We start from the raw sequence: 18,750 nt of genomic DNA on the forward strand, positions 1-18,750 counted from the left end.
ATTGGGTAGGAAATAAGTCTCTTGTAATTAGCATAGTAGAAAGCATTTAAATTGCACTCATACATGTCATTGGAGAATAGAAATGCCTTGAATTATATTTCTAGATTTTTTTTCTAGCTGTCCTTTGTTGCATTATTTTTTTATAGCACTACATGGTTAAATTTGCCTGCACATCTTCCCGGTACAATGGCTAGTGACCTGTTTCAGAAAATTACCCATTAAAATTTTATCCATTTTGAGACTGTATGAGGAAATGTCATAGGAAAATTAGATTTTTTCTTTGACATCAGGCGCCCACTCAGCAATCCAATCCCATGTGTTTCTGCTGAGACATTAGGATTTGATATAATTTTGGGCAGAAACATTTTAAAATGAAACAATTGAATTTTCTAGATGGTCTCGGGGACCACTTAGCTTAAGAGAATACACTTCAAAATCAAAAGCCTTTCAATCATTTGGAATATTATTTGGATGGTATTTGCTTTATTGTGTAGTAGCAGTTTGAATTTGAATTGAATGTTTTACTGGCTCATGCTCACATAGATGATGTATGAAATTATTTCTTATTTTTCTAGTGTTCGCATTGCAGGTGACATGTAGCTGACAGGAACCTGCAGATACAGGACACACTATGAATGCTGCAGTTACCACAGCATCCTATTTTATTAAAAGGTTTAAGGTTATCCTGGATTTGTTTAACAGACAAGTGGACAGCACAATAGGAACTGCTTAGAAAATGAAAAAAAGGGGCTAAAGAAAAGCCGTGGGAGTGATGCACTAAGCACTATTGCTTTGCTGCTGGCATTTATTACAATAGAGGAAATGAAGATCTGGCTGGCAGCATCTGATTAAGGCCTGGACTGAGTTTGTCCTCTATTTACATGTAGTTAGCCTGGCTGTGGCCAGAGGTATGAGCCCAAAGGCAAGAACTAAAAACATCTTTAAACTTGGCTCTTGTTTTGTGCCATGTAGTCTGAGGCTTTCAAGTGAGCTGGATCAGTGGAGTTAGAACACACCCAAAATTTGGAGTGTTTTTATTTAATCAGTTCCCTTTGTTTATTTAGACTACATTTTATAAACTGCTTTGGTCCATACTGGGAGAAAAGGGAGGTGAAATACTACATGTTTTTGATATAATAACTGCAATATGCTTAATAACTGCAATAATGCTTTAATAACTGCAATATGCTTAATAACTACAATATCAAGTAATGAATTGCATGTGTGAATGAACCATTGTAGTTCAAAAACTTCAAGTAGAATTTTTGTACATATATCCTCTCAAACATCGCAATAGTCACATGTTACCTACAGGGGCTAGATGTTATTTTTGCAGTGGGGCCTGGCAGCTGTTTCATTTAGCACAAATAATGTGAATGTAGGCCATTGTACAGTGCATTTCTCAGTCTCTTTCTCATGATGCTATTGATATGGATTGATAGTGATGAACTCAATATGCAGTAGTTTTGTTAGCTGTTATGATTTTTTATGTTTGTTGCTTTTATGGTTTTACATGTGGGAGACCATCAAAAACTTGTGTGGGGGAAGGGGGTTCTCATTTTCCATTGTATCTCCATCCTCGCTATTTCCTCAGTCCTTTCCATAGCAGCCCCCATAACCTCACCTCTTTTCCTGCTAATTTCTCTCCTTTGCACCCACCCATCAATCTCTGCTCTACTCTTTTAAGCTTTCCTTCCTGCCCTCCCTATGGTAGGCTGGGCTGAGTTTCATGGTAGCTGCTGCTGTTGGGCCAGACTGGGATCAATTTCATGGTGGTTGCTGTTGGGATGGCACAGTTGTGTAATGGTCTCTGCCAGCAGGCTGATCTGAGTTGGGTGGGTAGTGAGACTCTGGTGGTTACTGCCAGGACTGTCCCTGGTGAATCCCCTTCCATCAGAGAACCTGCCAGTGGTAGGGGATGGGCCATTTTCCAAGGCTATTTTGACCTCTTAGATCAGTGGTTCTCAACCTGTGGGTCACGAGCCCTTTGGGGGTCAAACAACCCTTTCACAGGGATTGCCTAAGACTCTCTGCATCAGTGTTCTCCATCTGTAAAATGGATAAATGTTAGGGTTGGGGGTCACCACAACATGAGGAACTGTATTAAAGGGTCACGGTATTAAGAAGGTTGAGAACCACTGTCTTAGATGCAATCATTCTCTCTAGAATGGCTTTGCTTTACAAAAGCAGCAAAACCAAAAAAGAAAGGGGAAGAAAAAATCAATCCAGAAAAACCAGGTAACCAAAGAGGTTGAAAAAAGTCTAATATGATAGATTCTAATGGGTTGCAATATGTTGAATTAACAAAACATTAATGAGGTGTTGTGTGGTTTCTGGGCTGTATGGTGGTGTTCTAGCAGCATTCTCTCCTGACATTTCACCTGCATCTGTGGCTGGCATCTTCAGAGGATCTGATAGTAGGAAAGGAAAGCAAGTGGAGTATATATACCTGTGAGTAAAGGTCAATAGGTGAGGGCATCTGAATAGGAGTGGCCTGGCAAGTGAGTAACAATGAAGTGTAGCATGTAACAATGGAGATAGCAAGGTCAATAGGTGAGGGCATCTGAATAGAAGTAGTCTGGCCTTTGTTCCCTTCAAGCGAGGTTGTTGCAAAGCAGCATCTTCCTGTCGGCACGGTGCAAACCGCACCGCTGGGAAGACACAGCTTTCCCCGTCACCTCCGCTGACCTTCATGTCCAGCGTTGCTCTGGAGGTCTGCAGAAACCCACCCACACTGCCCTCTGACCCCTGGAGGTCAGAGGGCAGCGTGGGCAGGTCCCTGCAGCCCTCCAGAGTGACGTTGGACATGAAGGTCAGTGGAGGGGGCTGACCGAGAGGCGGCTCCGTGCGGAGCTTCCTCTATGGCTGGGGGGAAGTGGGGCCGCTTGCACACTAGCGTGCAAACGGTCCCCGAGCCTCCACCGGCATAAATTATCCCAGTGGAGGTTCGTTTCTATGCGTGTGCAGAAAGGGCCTATGATTCTATGCAGTCAATGGCAGTTTATGATGAAACAGTGCTTAGCATATACTGAATGTCATTAGAATTTTTGTACTGATTATAATATATGGGGCATAATACAGGCATGGCCATTTACTACCAATGAATCATTTTTAGGACCTCTTAAAGCCCCTCCTCCCTGTTTTCTTAATCTGAATATTATGCTTTCAACTTTTTCAAAAGAAGTTGGATCCCTGCGATTCTAAAGTGTACTTGAAGATATTATGGGAAAAATGTATCAAAAAAGCTGGTCAAAGAAGAAACACTGTTAGGAATGCTCAGTTCATCCCCCCCACCCGGCCCCCCACAAGTATCTTATCAGGAATTATTCTTAAAATATCATTCAAGGCCCAGTCAATTTGTTTTACATTTGAAGGCAAAAGTTTAAGAATAGAGGCAATTTGTCCACCACTTGCAGTTTGGTATCTGAGAGAGCTATTGAACTGGCATGTGGACACTTTTAATTATATGCAATTAAGTATGCAAATTAAAATGCTATATAACTATTTACTAATAACAATAAGCATAAAATTGGATGCAATCCACTGGTATAGCACATATTTCCAGTGTTGCCTCAGTGCTGACCAAGTTACTCACACTAGAGCAAATAAAAAGGCAGTTTAAATTACTTTTGTATTTGTGAGTATACCCACCAACATATTAGCCTCCCATGCTATAGTAATGTATGTGCAATGTTTTCAGCATGGCTGCATTGGCAAATTTTGAAACTGACCTCATCATTCCTGATGTGACTGACAAAGAAATAGTGAAGGTTTTTGATAGAGCAAAGATGGAGGGGAGTTACTCAGGATCAAATAAGTTGTGGCATCAAGAGATGCATGAATAGATCTCCCATTTTTGAAAAAGAGTAAACCCCTACAGAGTACAGGGCTGAATTTTAACCCTTTGATGTAACTTTTTAAACTTGTTTGACCTTCAGCATCTTTGACTAAGGATGTGCATTTACTGCAAATGTACCTGTGTGGGGCATTAAGCAGAATGATGAACTGGGGTTGGGAAGATTTAGGCTTGAATTCCTCAACCATGAAGCTTTCTCAGTGACTCTGGGACAGTCATTACCTGTCAGTATAACCTCCATCATTTGATGACTATGGGTGTTTTGAGTTCCTTGGAGAAAGAATAGGATGTTAAACATGGTAAATGGAAACTAAGAAGCTTATGTTGCAATTCCAGGAACACAAAAACCCTGGGAAGATTGATCCAAATACAGAAGGAACTACACACAGTAGTTGCTTTGAAAAAGCAAACCAACAAAAAGCCGGGAAGAAACCAAAGGAGTACAAATGTAGTACCACAACGGTTATATGACAGTGTACCTTTAATGCATTTTTCTTAAAGGTTCACTGAAGAAACCAAACACTGTGTATAAAAAGAGGGAGAAATAAAATGAGAAATAAACCACAGTCCTTTCCTCAAAAAATACAGATTTGTTGGAACTGTACAATGTGAGGTTGTCAGTGGTTGATCTAGACAGAGATGCAACATGAGAACACAGGTTTTGGTTTTGCTTTGTATGCAGTATGGGTTGAAATATCAGTGGGAATGTGGCAAGAATGTGAAGAAAACAATTTAGTAATGTTATGATAATACAATAGCATTATTGTCTGTACCCAGCTGCTCTTTTAAGTTGCAGTCACAATTGGACTAATTGGTCTCCTTTAGTGCTGCCTGTTACCTTGACACCCTTGCTGTAAGCACTTTCCAGCTGCAGTTATTGCTATTGTAATATTTTTGTTTTCTGTCTTTAGAAATGAAAATTTGACTTCACAATTTCAGAAGGGCTTTCCACAGCTGGAATCTTGCACCTCATGATCTGAAGCAAGACCTATAATAGGTCACATTTTGTGGTAGAATATAATACAGCCCCAGTCTAGCAGTTGGCAGAAGAGTGGTGTTAACCATATTATCTTAACTGGAATGTCCCATGCACTCATTTGAGTGCTGTATCCTGATTAAATCATTTGTGTCTACCTCTGTTTATTTAAAATGGGGTAGAGTCACATAGCTTCCATGTTGTCTTTTGAAAAATCCTTTGTAAAGTAGGGAAACAGAAAGAGCTGTGGACACTGGAATGCTTTCATAGGGAAGTTTAGAGGAAGCTAGCAGAGTTGGGAATGTGTCCAAGCCCAGTGGGACTCAGAGAAATGGAAGTGGAGGAGGAAGTAAATACAGAGACTATCTAAGAGTTCAATACAGTCTGACCTGCTGCAGGAATATGTAATTTAAATAAGTCAGCACTCCACTCATCAACCTCAACTACTTCCTTTCCAAAACCAACAGCCCACATGTCTTCAACTTCATCCTGATTAGAAAGGCACTTTTGCGTACTTCAATTAAGATGGTTTTCTTTGGCAGTGGCTTATATAGCCACCCATTATGCTGTAGGCCATTTTTGTTCACATCAGCAAGAGATCAGCTGTTGTTTGCACAAAACTCATGCCTCAAATGACCTAGGTCATGATGATTTTGGTGTACATCACAGCTTGAATAAACAATGACAAGACATTGCAACTTGCACTAAAAAATTAACTAGAATGCCAGGATTTCAGGAGACTGGGATTTGGATTTCCCATACTGAGATGAGCAACCAAACACTGCTTCCAGAAACAAAAATAAATTTGCATTTTTAAGTCTAGACATGAGCTCTGTAACTTTTTGGAAGTAGGAATTTTTCTGCTTTCAGACTTGATCCACATATTCTAGTGAGACATCAGTATTTCTTGAAAATTATGACAAGTGAAAATATTTAGTTAGTTATCTGCTACCTCTTGGCAATTAAAAAAAATAAAAACAATTCATATCTTTGGATCTCTTATAGTGGTTAGGAAGGCCAATTGTGGTTCCATGGAGAAAATTCCATGAAGACAGGTTTAAGATTAATTTGGAAGGTCAGGAGATATGGTTGGCAATGTCTATAAAGTTTGTTTATCCCTTTTCCTCTGTCTACCCCCCCCCCTTTTTTCATGTGAGTTACAGACCAAGTTTGGTTACATTGCTGCATCAAGGCAGGATCAGCTTCGACAGTGGGTCTAACAATGAATCAAACTGTTGGCTGTACCATAATAGTGCACAATTATCTTCCATTCCAACCCAGGGAAGCAGCTGCATTCAGGGTAGCATCCATTTTTACTTTTAGACACTTTTGCAGATCATGGGTCCATTCTGAGCAGCCCAAATAAGACATCCTGAGGATGGGAAAAGGTGTCTCAAGGAGGAACTCTGCACAGCATTTTTCCCAAGACATTTTGAGGACACCTTATTTCAGTGCAATCATCTTTTTTTTTAAGTCACTAAAATGTGATTTTTTTTTTCCTGAAGTCATCTGCAAGTCATCTCCTGTTTGCTGTGTGGAGCTCAGGAGCTGAGGAGACATCTTATTTTTCCCTTCTAACCTTTAGTGCTGTCTTGTCAGTTTCCTCCTCTGCTTACACCCAACATTTTATAATGCTGCAGGGATTCTCCTTGCCTGCAGCTGTTTGCAGAAGGTTACCCCAGAAGTTTGCAGGGATCCTCTATCCTGCAGCTATTTGCTGAAGGTTATCCTGGATGTTTGCACTGCTGGGTGCATTTTCAGCCCGAAAAGTACACGGTTATACTTAGCTCTTCCTACCAATTCTGGTAACATATCGTTTTTCCTTTTTTATTTTTGATGAGCTGTCTTCGAAGACATTCAGGTATGATTTGAAAATCAGCATGGATCCTGAAATCGTTTCTGCATGTCTTCATGTGAGTTACAGACCAAGTTTGGTTACATTTACTCATTGGTTACATTACTCATCGAAAATTTTATGCAGTGGCACTGATGGGTGGGTAAAAATTAATTCCCATTATTATTCAGAAATATATTGTTTAAGAAAGTGGTATGTGAGTGGGAAAGCAGGAATCTGGGGTTTGTCTAAGGTTATTACAGTATAAGTGGGTGTGATTTGTCCTTAATGAAACTTTTAAGCATGAGTGATTTCAACAAGAAAGACTTAAGCAAACAAAATCACCAAGACTTAAAAAAATCATTCTTACAAATGGGTCATGTTCATTGTTTTCAGATCTGGAAACAAAGCAAAAACATATTTAATGTGGAGGTAACAATATCCAGTAATGAAATGTTCTTAAACAAATGATATAAATGGCTTGGTCACACAGATCCCATCCCTAAAGCAAGTCTGCCCTGGGTTTTTTGAAAATCGCACTATTCACAAGCCTTTTGAAAAATCATGGGTTGCATCTGCTTGCAAGGAAATGGCTGGGCAGGAGGCGTTTTATTCCGCTGCAGTTTCCTTTTTTAAAAAATTTCCCAGCTTATATCTGCATAGCCAGGCAGGTGCAAATGGTCATATCGTGGTATCATGAGATGTCAGCAAGGCTGTAGGGGTTCATTTATGCATGCCTGCATAGTTAAAATTGGTGGGAGTTCAATTAAAAAAATAGATGTGCCTCTGTGTGAAGGCGCGACAGTAACCTGAATACTTTCCATGGGCTCCAATTGCTGCCTGCATGGATGCATATGAACATGAAAACAGGAAAGCAGGTTACTTTCTTGAGTATGGCAGTTATTTCTGGGCGACCCAATTGCTTTATAAGGAGGAACAATAATTTTTTACCTGGAAAATACCAAACAAAACAGTTGGTAGAAGACAATGATTGCTGGAAACGGATGAATCTTCCTGGGAAGGGAGTTCCAAAGTTTTGATGCCATGATTGAAAAGGCCCTTTAGTGGGTTGCCACATGCCTAGCCTTAGATGGCAGGGGTACTTAAAACAAGGCTCAAAAGATAACTAGAGTAGACAGATATGTTGGTATGGGAAAGGGCTGTCCTTAAGGTATACCAATATAGGTCAATGCTAACACTTTGAATAAGGTATTCCAATATAGGTCAATGCTAGCACTTTGGTAGCCAGTGAGTTAGAGAGGGGAGGGAAAGAAGCCAATGTAGTGTGATGGTTAGCAGAGCTCGCCTGGACTGACCTAGGATCCCTCCTCACATTGAAGCTCATTCAATGACATTTGTCTCTCTCCCTCACAGAATTCTTGAGAGAGCAAAATGGAGGAAAGGACTACCAGATGTGCCAGCCTTAGATACTTAGAAGATGCAAAAGATAGGTAAAAATGGAATAACAGGTGCACATACATTCCATTTACATGATGATGAATCATTCACTAAGGAGTATGAATGCTAGACTTGTTATATTCATACCACAGTGCATGGTTAATTTTGTAATTACTTGCAGAAAACTGGTCTTCTAAACACCTGCTTGTTTTTAAGTTTTGAATCTGGATCCAGTGTTGTTGATTGTTTGGTTATTAATGTTATATATGTTTTTTCTCTCTCCAATGCAAAGCCTACTTCCACACTGTATTTTAAAGAATGTATTTTATACACTAGTACTAAGAATCAAGAGACTTCTGTGATGCGATTGCACATGGGGGACTGATCTATAGATGGGGGACAGCGGGTGACATACCTGCTTGATGGAACCTCCTTAACAGGTTTGGGGTGAGCAAGCCAACGGGTGACATGCCCAGATGTGGGCTTATATGGCTTGCACTCCTGGCAGCAAACGAGTCTTCAGGAAGTGGCAACTGTCCACCTGGAATCTCTCGTGGCTGCTCCAAAAGTGTTATGATTTTCCTCAGCAAATAGGCTGGAGGAAAATTTAGGATGCTGGGAGACAGCACTTGGGCTGCCCAGCACTCAGATCACACCCCCATGCTGCGCCTCACACTTCTGTTAACCTTGTTCCAATATTGTTAATAAATGGCTATGGCCAACCTTTTTACCGTAAAACTGGGTTCCTGTTTTATTAATGCAGGTGTATACTGGTGGGAGAATCTTCAGTTACTTCCCTCAGGCAGCAATACTCAGGCAAGGAACTGCTCACTGACCAGGCTTGACAGATGTTTCCTCCCTATTTTCTGTCAAGGGCACAAGTGCTTCAGGAATGGTAGTGTTTGGTGACAAGAAGCACTTTCTCAGCCCTGTTATACTCCCAGAAGGTGATGGAAGCCCATTATTTAAAAAAAATTACTTGACAAATCTCTTATATAAGGCACACCAAAATAATAATACTGAGACAGAGATGTAAAACTTAAACAGATTAAAAAAATTATTTAACAAGAGAAGAGATGGGAATGGGAAATGAATACATTACATAAAGAAATGCATAAAGCAGCAGAAATATATATACACTAGGCCTTGGCACAGAGATTCAGAGTTTTGATTTTCAACACAGCCTTTAATAAGATTATTCAGTTTCAGTTCAGCTTAGATGTTAGATATTTTCAGATGTTTCACAGATGGTACAGTTCCCTTTTAACTTCATGATGTTTTGGCTAATGGCTTGTTCACATACACAGGTTAGGTACATTTACTCAGTACTTCACACACCCTTCATAGTTAGAAACCTCTCAACAAAACGAACTACTGAGGTAAAAGAAAGCAAAACCTCATACTCCATACCAACTAATATATAGGAATCCTTTCCTCTTGGAAATATTCCCCACAGGTTTATATGGCCCCTCAGCTTGACCCCTTAATAAATCCACCACTCCTTCCAGTCTGTGTACATTTGTTTTTACAACAGCTTGCAGGCTGGTATCAGTAGCAGGTACACATTTTAACTCAACTACTCCCCTCATAGTTTTAAAACTCCCCTCACTTTTAAACACAGTTAAAGCCATCAGGTCTTAACAGCAGGAATGCTACAGACCAACAGCCTCTCAGATTGTTCAGTCAAAGTATTAAACTCCTCCAGAGTATTAACCTCCTCTGCATCATCTTGTCCTTGGGCCAATCAGAGTACAGGAGGCCACAGCCAACCAGGTTGACGTCTCCTGTTCCTAGGCCTCTATACCTCACTCTGAATGTAAACAGTGCTTTTCTTAGACCAGGGGTAGGGAACCTGCGGCTCTCCAGATGTTCAGGAACTACAATTCCCATCAGCCCCTGCCAGCATGGCCAATTGGCCATGCTGATAGAGAACTGATAGGGAATTGGAGTTCCTAATGAGCTATCTGGGCTCCTGGGATTCTATTTAGACAGAACTGCACTTTTAAAAGCTTACATTTCTCTGCAGTCCATCACAACTTCCTTTTAAAACATTTTAAAGGTTATTCCTTTATTTTTCTCTACCACAGAATCTTATTCGGTTTTCATGGTAGCAGGCAATCAAAGCCCACAACAATCTTATGAAAAGCCACAACACTAAGAGGCTTTGCTAGTTCTTAAAAGTCATTGTGGGACTATATTAAGTTACTGTCATGAAACACAGATTTTTTTATTGTAGTTAAATTACTAACAGATTTAACAGTAGGTCAAACAGCAGGTTTTTTTCTTTTTTCACAATCTTGCCAAATTGGCAAAGGTACAGTACATTTATACACATATACAAATGGCACATGCTCATATGTAGAAATACAGTTTCCCTAATAAACCAGTGCAAGTATTTCAACCTTACAAATAGCCAGAATATTCATGCTATGCAAACACTCCGCTTTACATTAACAAGGAGATATCAGCTCACAAGATTTATTCCATAATAACAAATAGTTTTCTTTTCTATAAATTATTAAGGCAAAATATTATACTTTTGTGATGGTAAACTATAACATTTTATCATTTTGCAAATCTTTTTTTCCTTTAGTCTCCACAAGTCTGCTGTAACTTGACAGCACACACACACACACACAAACACACACACACACACAGTTCATCTGAACTTTATTTAACATCTTTCAGCTCAGGACTTAAAAAATCAAAGGCCTTTTCTATATCTGATTATGCTGTTCCCCATAATTTATTTTTCCTTCAAATGTAGTAGCATTGTATATTTGGAAATTCAATTTCAGAGCTTTCATCCAATTTCCCATCTGATTAATAAGAGGACCCTAGTGAGGACTTTCCCTATCATAAAAATATGGGCTTCCTGATAGTACGGTATAGAGTTTTTAATGATATAAATTACAAATGATGGATAAGTTGTGAGTGAAATAATTTCAGGGCCAATCAAATGTTAGACTACTATTTGAGGGTCACCACAAATATTTTCATGATTCATGGGACATTTCCTTAATGTGTGGTTCAGCCACATGAATATTCTCCATGCCAGTGGAAATGGCCAGCTATGTCTAATTTTTGTCACACATAGCATTCTGAATTTTCAAAATGCCTCATAATTTATTTGGAGCTTGAGGAGACAAACCATTGTTATACTCATTTTACTCAGCAGAGCAAAAAGTCACCTTAGCAGAGGAAGCCTTCTTAATTATCCCATGGGTCAAGAGATATTTGATATATTAGTATCAGATAATATGGCAAAACTTCTTTATCTTTTTCTGAAAGATATGTCTATATATTATATTTCAGTTTTATGAGTTCAGCAGTTGTTCAATATGCATATATTATTCACAAATCTTACATTAAATCTCACAACTTCTAACATCTACAGTTTTTCCAAAAAAATTTAATAAAAGATTAATTATTTTTGAAATCATCTTCTGAGTCCTCAAATTCAATTGCAAAGTTCACTTTTTTTCCCTGTTTGCTACATGTTTGAAATTAAGTGCAAGTAAGTCCATAAGACAGCCATGACAAGTTTGGCAGTTGTCAAGAATTCATACACTTGCATGATAACTTCTTCAAAACTGCAACTGGTGGTTCACATGTCCAATCAATGACAAGATTGCCATCTCTATCTGTCAACCATCCATAATCTTTTGGGATGCATACGTTTGCCTGGTTTTGTAATCTGTATCTTCCAATTCCTACTTACCAGTTGGCCCTAAGTGTGTGCATGAACAGGCAACCTTTGCATGGTGGAAGCTGGATGGACTCCACCTCTCCATGCCTGGCATAAAGAAGTTCAAAGCATAGTTCACTTACAGAAGTAGTGCACGTATTTGGAACATACTTTTCACAGGAATTTAGCAATCTTTATTTAACCTGGGTTGGACTCTCTAAAATGGATCTGATTCATTTTGAGGGAGTGTTCTGTTTCTTTGCAATTCTGTTGAAACTTGATTGCTCAAATACCTTAACACCTAAATACCTTGCTCAAATACATTTGCAGGCGGATGGGAAGAGATTGCTCCTGGGTTCCAAAAATCACACAAATACCACTTGTGGAATAAAATTGGGCCGCAGTCCATTTTATTATAATGAGAAACTAGGGCGAGCAGACGGGATCACATCGGAGCCTTGGGCCAGCACCCTTGCTGGCCCCCTAAAACCGTCCCCAATCCCTATTGAGGCATGGGACAGGGAGCTAGCGGGTGCCACCTGGACGTAAGCCCTATTCGTGACACCCACCCCCTGCTGGGGTAGCGGGCTTGATTGCATAGCCTCCATGGCTTGCGCCATAAGACCTGCCCCACCCCAAGCCTCTTACAGAGGCCCCCAACCATGGAGAAATCCAGCTCCCAAGCTAGATTTTCTCCCCAAATGATGTGATCCCCTGCCCTAACCCGCCAATGAGCTGACCTGTCAGCTCCCGCCCCAGCTTCTCAAGCCTTCACCCAGCCCAGTAGGGTATGCCTGACTGCATGAAGCCACAAGTCCATTCCCCACTCTGCCAGGTGAACCCCGTCCGACCGAAATAGGGCTGGCTGTTGGTGGGAAACGTCGGGTTGAGTGATAACGTCCCTGCCAAGCTCCAACACTACTCGTGAAGCAGCTTTGTCCACCTTCCGCCGTGCCTGATCTACCTTCCCAGGATGTTCAGCACCCCTCCACAACAGCCGCTGCAGGAGGTGAGGACCAGAAAAGTTTCGTCGTGGGCAGACGATGGTGCAACTCACGAAGGTCAGTGGCCATCCGTAAAGACAGCTCCACACCCTTCAGAGCCAGTAAATCGTTCTCGCCCAGATGCACAACAATGGCCACAGGGAAACCAAAGAGTAAGATTGCGTTGAAGACGGTGGGCATCAATGCTTCCCACTGCATTCCTCTGCCTCCAAGCCATCGAAGCGCCAGCAAATCTTCCAGCCCCAGGTGATGACCCCACCCAGAAGATGCTGTATATTGACTGGCCCAATACACAATGCTGTGGCCCACAATCCATACCGGCTTCTGGGAAGGTGGAGGAACTGTAAAGATTAAACAAGAAGGTGAGGACAAATGTATGACTGGAATGCCCTCGAACGCCACTGCCCCAGCGTCCGAATTCGGCCAGCTGAAAGACCATCCCCGTCAACAGAAGTTGCCGCCCCAATGCGAAAGGAATGAAGACCGAATTCCTGCCCACTGTAACCCAAAGCATGCAGACAGGAACGAAGAATGGCTACCATTTGGAAGCGCGACAAGAGACTTCTGTCCTGGTGCATTAGAAATATACCAGGACCCGGCGGCATCTTAACTAAAAAGGCTGACACATTGGCCAGAGGACAGATGGAATCCTCTGGAATAGCTGGCAAATAGATTTGACTCCTTCTGCCTAGCTGGTCTGTCTTTGAAAAAGCCAGCCAAACATGGACCCCCGTATCCCCAACTTGAACCTGATGAGCCTGAATAGCTCTAGCATGCCCACCAGATCTGGACTGTGCCACCAGTTTGCTAGCTCTAAAGGCTCCAAAAAGGCAACTGTAAATGCCGCTCAAAAAAGCAGGCATTCATATCTAGATGAGCACTGCAAAGCAGTCACTTCCCATAAAGCACTTCCCATAAACTCCCTAGTAATAGGCCGACTTAAGTTAGACCTTGGGGAGCACCCCCGAGACCACCCAGCCAAAGCCCTACATGGGAGAAAAGATGTGGTGGGATCCGGAATGCCCTCTGCCCGGCAAAAGAAGGCCACCGCAGATAAATGAACCCGAATGGTACCTGTAGCTAAACCTGAATTGTGAAGGTGAACTAGGTATTGCAGCAGTAAACCTTCAGGAATCCCTAGCACCATATCCGTGCCTCTCTGTGCAGCAAAACCCTGAAAGCAGCTCACAGCCCCCTCGTAAGAGCGTTGGGTAGCCGGAGCCAGCAACTGGAGAACTCCTTCCACTATGGTCCGCTGCCAAGGCTCCATAGATGCTCTGGGAAGACATCCGGGTGCGGATTGGCATTGGGGGCCAGCTCTTTAAATCAGTCCACCTGCTGGCGAGATAAGGCACCAGCAATTTCATTAGAAAGACCTGGAATAAAAACTGCCCAAAAAGAGATGTTATGGACCAAGCACTGCCAAACCAGCTCTCTAACCAGTCGCATCACCCGCTCGGACTTGCTGGACTGTCTGTTGACCACCAGTACCACTGCCTGATTATCACACCAGAACCGCACGGAATGATCCTGGAAGGTTTCATGCCACAGGTGAGCCGCCACCACCAGAGGAAAGAGTTCCAAAAATGTCATGTTCCTTAATATCCCTGTGGAACTCCAAGAAGCAGGCCAAATGCCCCAAGACCATCTTCTCTCAAAATAGATTCCAAAGCCCACACCACCAGCCGCGTCTGTGTGTATCTGAAACTCCTCCCTTAATTGGAGGGAAGACTGCCAAAAGGAAACACCATTATACTGGCTGAGGAACCCCTGCCACACAAACAAGTAGGCTCTCATACCTGATGAGATTCTAATCCTGTGGTGTGGAGCCTTACCACCCTCCAATGACCTAGTCAGCCGAGCGCAGAAAGCCTGGCCTGGAGCTACTACCCGACATGCAAAGTTAAGATGCCCCAGCAGAGATTGCATCTCCCTAAGACGTATTTTCTTTTTTCCCAAGGTCTCCTGAAGCAAACCAACTAACCTCTGTAGCTTGTCTGGAGGAAGGGAGGAAGTCCCATGCTGAGTGTCTAAAAGCACCCCCAAATAAGTCAAGCACTTTGACGGGCCCTCCATCTTCTCTGCAGGCAGAGGAACCCCCATCTCCTGCATTAACAATTGAAAGTCTCGAAGGGCATTCTCACACTCCCTAGTATGTGGGCATCCCACAAATAAGAAATTGTCCAAATAATGAGTAAAAAGACACCCCGGAACCTTAAACTTAATAGTCCACTCCAAAAAGGTACTAAAGGCCTCAAAAGCTGCACATGCCACTGAGCAACCCATTGGCATCATTTTGTCTACATACCACGCCCCTTCAAAGACAAAACCCGGCAGATTGAAGTCCTCAGGATATATTGGCAGAAGACGGAATGCTGACATAATGTCACACTTTGCCAACAAGGAATCCAATCCCGCCACCTGGATCAGCCGAACCGTGTCATCCAATGTGGCGTACCTCACAGAACACAGGCCAGGGTTTATAAAATCATTCACCAACTCCCCTTTTGGGAATGAAAGATGCTGAATCATAGGAAATTCCCCAGGAGCCTTCTTAGGCACCACTCCTATCAGGGAAACCCGTAAATTAGGGAGTGGTGGGGAATAAAATGGGCCTGCTATCCTGCCAGCCTCACATTCCTTTCGTATTTTTTCAGCAACAACCCCTGGCAACTCCCTGGCCGATTTCAAATTATTTGAAAATGACCCCACCCTCAGTCCAGTGTAAGGGATGCGAAAACCCTCAGCAAAACCGCTCTCCAAGTAAAGTGCTTCGGAACACTTGAGATACAACTGCAGCCATTTGTGCAGGACCTCCACCCACACAGGTGAAGGTGGCAAGGAACACAAAATCTGAGGCACCTCATGATTTCTGCAAAGCGGCTTGGCCTCCCTGACTGCCGCCATCCTTCTTAATGGAGCTAGAGCCAAGGTTCCTGCCAGAGCGAAAGGGCAAGCGGGAAGCAACCTTGGAGCACTGAACACAGGGATGAGGGCCAAAACACACCGTACAAGTGTATTCATATTTACATTTTTTTTCCATTGGCAAGACCCTTTATTGAAATCCCAGCATGCTTCCTTAAACATTATTTTACCAGCGGCTGCCTTACACCGGGCCCCTTCTCCCTGAGTATTAATCTCACCCGAACCCTTTATGGAAGGATGAACAGTGACCATCCAAGTTTGGTCATGGATGAGGTCCCACCGGAAGGAACTCTTATGAGAGGCATGGTCACTGCCTCATCATAACAAATAGCCGCCATGTCCCCTGCCAAGGCCCGGGCCCATAGCATGTTGTTCATGTGTGCCACTAAATGCCAAGTCTGAAGAGGATACCCAGCGGCCACCAGATACCCAGCAGCCACTCCCCATACCCCCTAATCCAATTGTCAAAAGTGTGATCAACTGCTTTCCTATCCTTCTTCTGCTTATCTGTCCGACCCCCAGTTAAACCTTGCTTCCCTTCAGGCTGGAGGCATTTAAAAACGTCAGTGAAGTAACCATCCAAAGCCCTCTCCCGAACCTTCCTAGGCAAATGCGAGCCCGGAGGGTCTCCTAAATCCCAAATCCCCATTGCTCCTGCAACTTTCCATCTCTTAGCTAACCAAGTGGGTAGTGTGGGAACCTGCTCCCCTTGCAGCCAGAAGTCGCCTGAACTAGGAGCCTCATCTTCCTCAGAAGACTCACCCAAGGAAGAGGTACTGGGCGAGGGCCTCAAGGACCTGTAGCGCTGTGAAGAACGCTGCCTCCTATGGCTTCTTTCCCCATTGCCGCTCTGGCCTTCAGTTGACTCAGCCATGGGATCAGCCGCTGCAGGACCCCCTGTTGCCCTAATAAGAGGATCACCCCCTGATCCAGATGGGGCCCCAACTCCCCTTGAATCCCCTGTTGGTCCTGATTGCCTGACCGCCTGGGACAGCTGCAGCAGGGTATTAGACAGGGATTGCAAAAAAAGTGGCAGTCCCTGCAAAAGGACCCCCCGATTGCAAGGGGGCAGCATCAAAAGACCCCAAAATGGGGTCACTTGAGGACGAATGACCCGGTTGGCCACAGCTGCAACCTGGCTGACCCATACAGGCCATTCCCAGATGCCCCGACACAAGGTTACCCGCAATGCCAGGCACCTGGATGCCACTGACTCCTGCAAGCTCACCTGAGGAGGATTCCTGGCTAAGAGCCCCCGACCTCATGACACACTGGGCAAAGGAGATGGGTCACACACAATATGCACCCCCTTTCCTGTGATAGACCTGCGCGTCCCCGGTCTCTCTGCCACACTAACAGGAGGAGGCATTTGCTGGGCACCAACCCCACCTCCCTGGCTGGAAGCCTTGCCCTTAGCCTTCTTGGGAGCCATAGTATAATTGCCTGCCTTCTGCTTTTATTCTCCCTAGAAAAAAAACCCTCAGAGACAAACTGATTACTGGGTTAATCAGGCGACGATTGGGAGAAACACCCCCTTGTACAAGGGGGGGAAGGAGATTGGGAGAAACACCCCCTTTTACAAGGGGGGGAAGGAGATTGTATATCAAACATGCCAAAATGGTGCCCTTTAATGTGCTGTGGCTGTCCCATCTCACTCGGGACAAGCCTTAACAATACACCACACGATCCGTCGATGGTTCAACTGGCCGAAAACAAAAGGAGCGGGGGAAGCGAAAAGTGATCCCCCAGGGCCACTGATCCAACGAAAAAATCTCCCCACACCGCCAAAACCAGACGAAACAACAAGACGAAAACTGGAGACCCTGCTGTTGCTGTTGCCTCAGCCGTTGGAAGAGACCAAGGCAAGCCCATGGGGCACCTTATAAGGTGAGCACGCCTCTTTCTCCCCGCACGTGACCATGTTTCAACTTGTGCTCGCGAAAACAGGCTAGCATCCGAGCACCGTGTCGATTCTTCGACCAATGGGCTACCCATTGAGCCTCCCCACCTCCGCAACGGCAACCCCCGGTGAGTCTGGGGTCGCTATTTAACATCTTAAATGCCTGAGATATTGCTGTCTCCAGCCTTTTTTATTTATTTATTTATTTATTTATTAGATTTTTATACCGCCCTATCCCCGAGGGGCCTTCCCCAGATACCTGAACTAAACAGACTATAAAACAGGAACTGCTAACTGCTAAGAATGCCATAGTGCTTTGCCTCTTGAGGGCTTCTTAAAGGGACAGGGTCTAACTAAGGTTCCCTCCCATGGAATACTGTACAAAAGGCAACTAAACCCATTCTGACTAAAGGTACAACTGAGGCTAAAATAAGGAAAATAGTGAGGGTGTCTCCAGGGGTGTCTCTATTCCATGACATGAACCTTTGCCCCCAAAATGATTTTTCGGCCTCCTTATCCCATTTTAGATTGACTGTGGGAAATCTCTTCTAGAAAAAACAGAGAAAAACAACCTGTCAAGAAGCAGACTTGTGAAAGCACTACAGGCAGAAGCAGAGCAGCATCAGAGAAAATACAGGATAAACATTTTGTGTGGAAATGTCCTGTGCCTGTGTTTAGCATTTTTATTTGAAGTTAAAACAGTCAAGTTGAAGACTCGGCTGCCAATGTGAGGGAACTGGCAGAGCAAGTGCTTATTGTTGTGGTTAGGCAAAATTAGGTATCTCTAAGGCTGTTTCTGCACGGCCAGGAGGTGCCCCCACGCCGGCAGGAGTTCTGCACGGCCAGGAGGCGCCCCCATGCCGGCAAGCGTGCAAGCAGGCGAAGGGGGGCGGCTCCGCACGGAGCCGCCTCTGCGCCCTCCCCCGCCCCACTCACGGTGTCCTCCTGCGAAATGATAGCCCTGCGGGGCATACGCCATGGCCCATACGCGCTGCCCTCCGACCCCTGGAGGTGAGGAGGGGCAATGAGTTAATGGGCGGAGACTCTGGCCACTGCTAAAGCTGGTGGCAGGCTACGGTATGAATAAAGCGAAAACGAAGACAAGCGTCTTCCAGTAGTAGCAGTTCGCACCGCACCGCCAGGGAAGAGCAGCTCCACTCTAACAACAA

Source organism: Sphaerodactylus townsendi, linkage group LG05 (assembly GCF_021028975.2).
Source record: "Sphaerodactylus townsendi isolate TG3544 linkage group LG05, MPM_Stown_v2.3, whole genome shotgun sequence".
Classification (NCBI taxonomy): domain Eukaryota; kingdom Metazoa; phylum Chordata; class Lepidosauria; order Squamata; family Sphaerodactylidae; genus Sphaerodactylus; species Sphaerodactylus townsendi.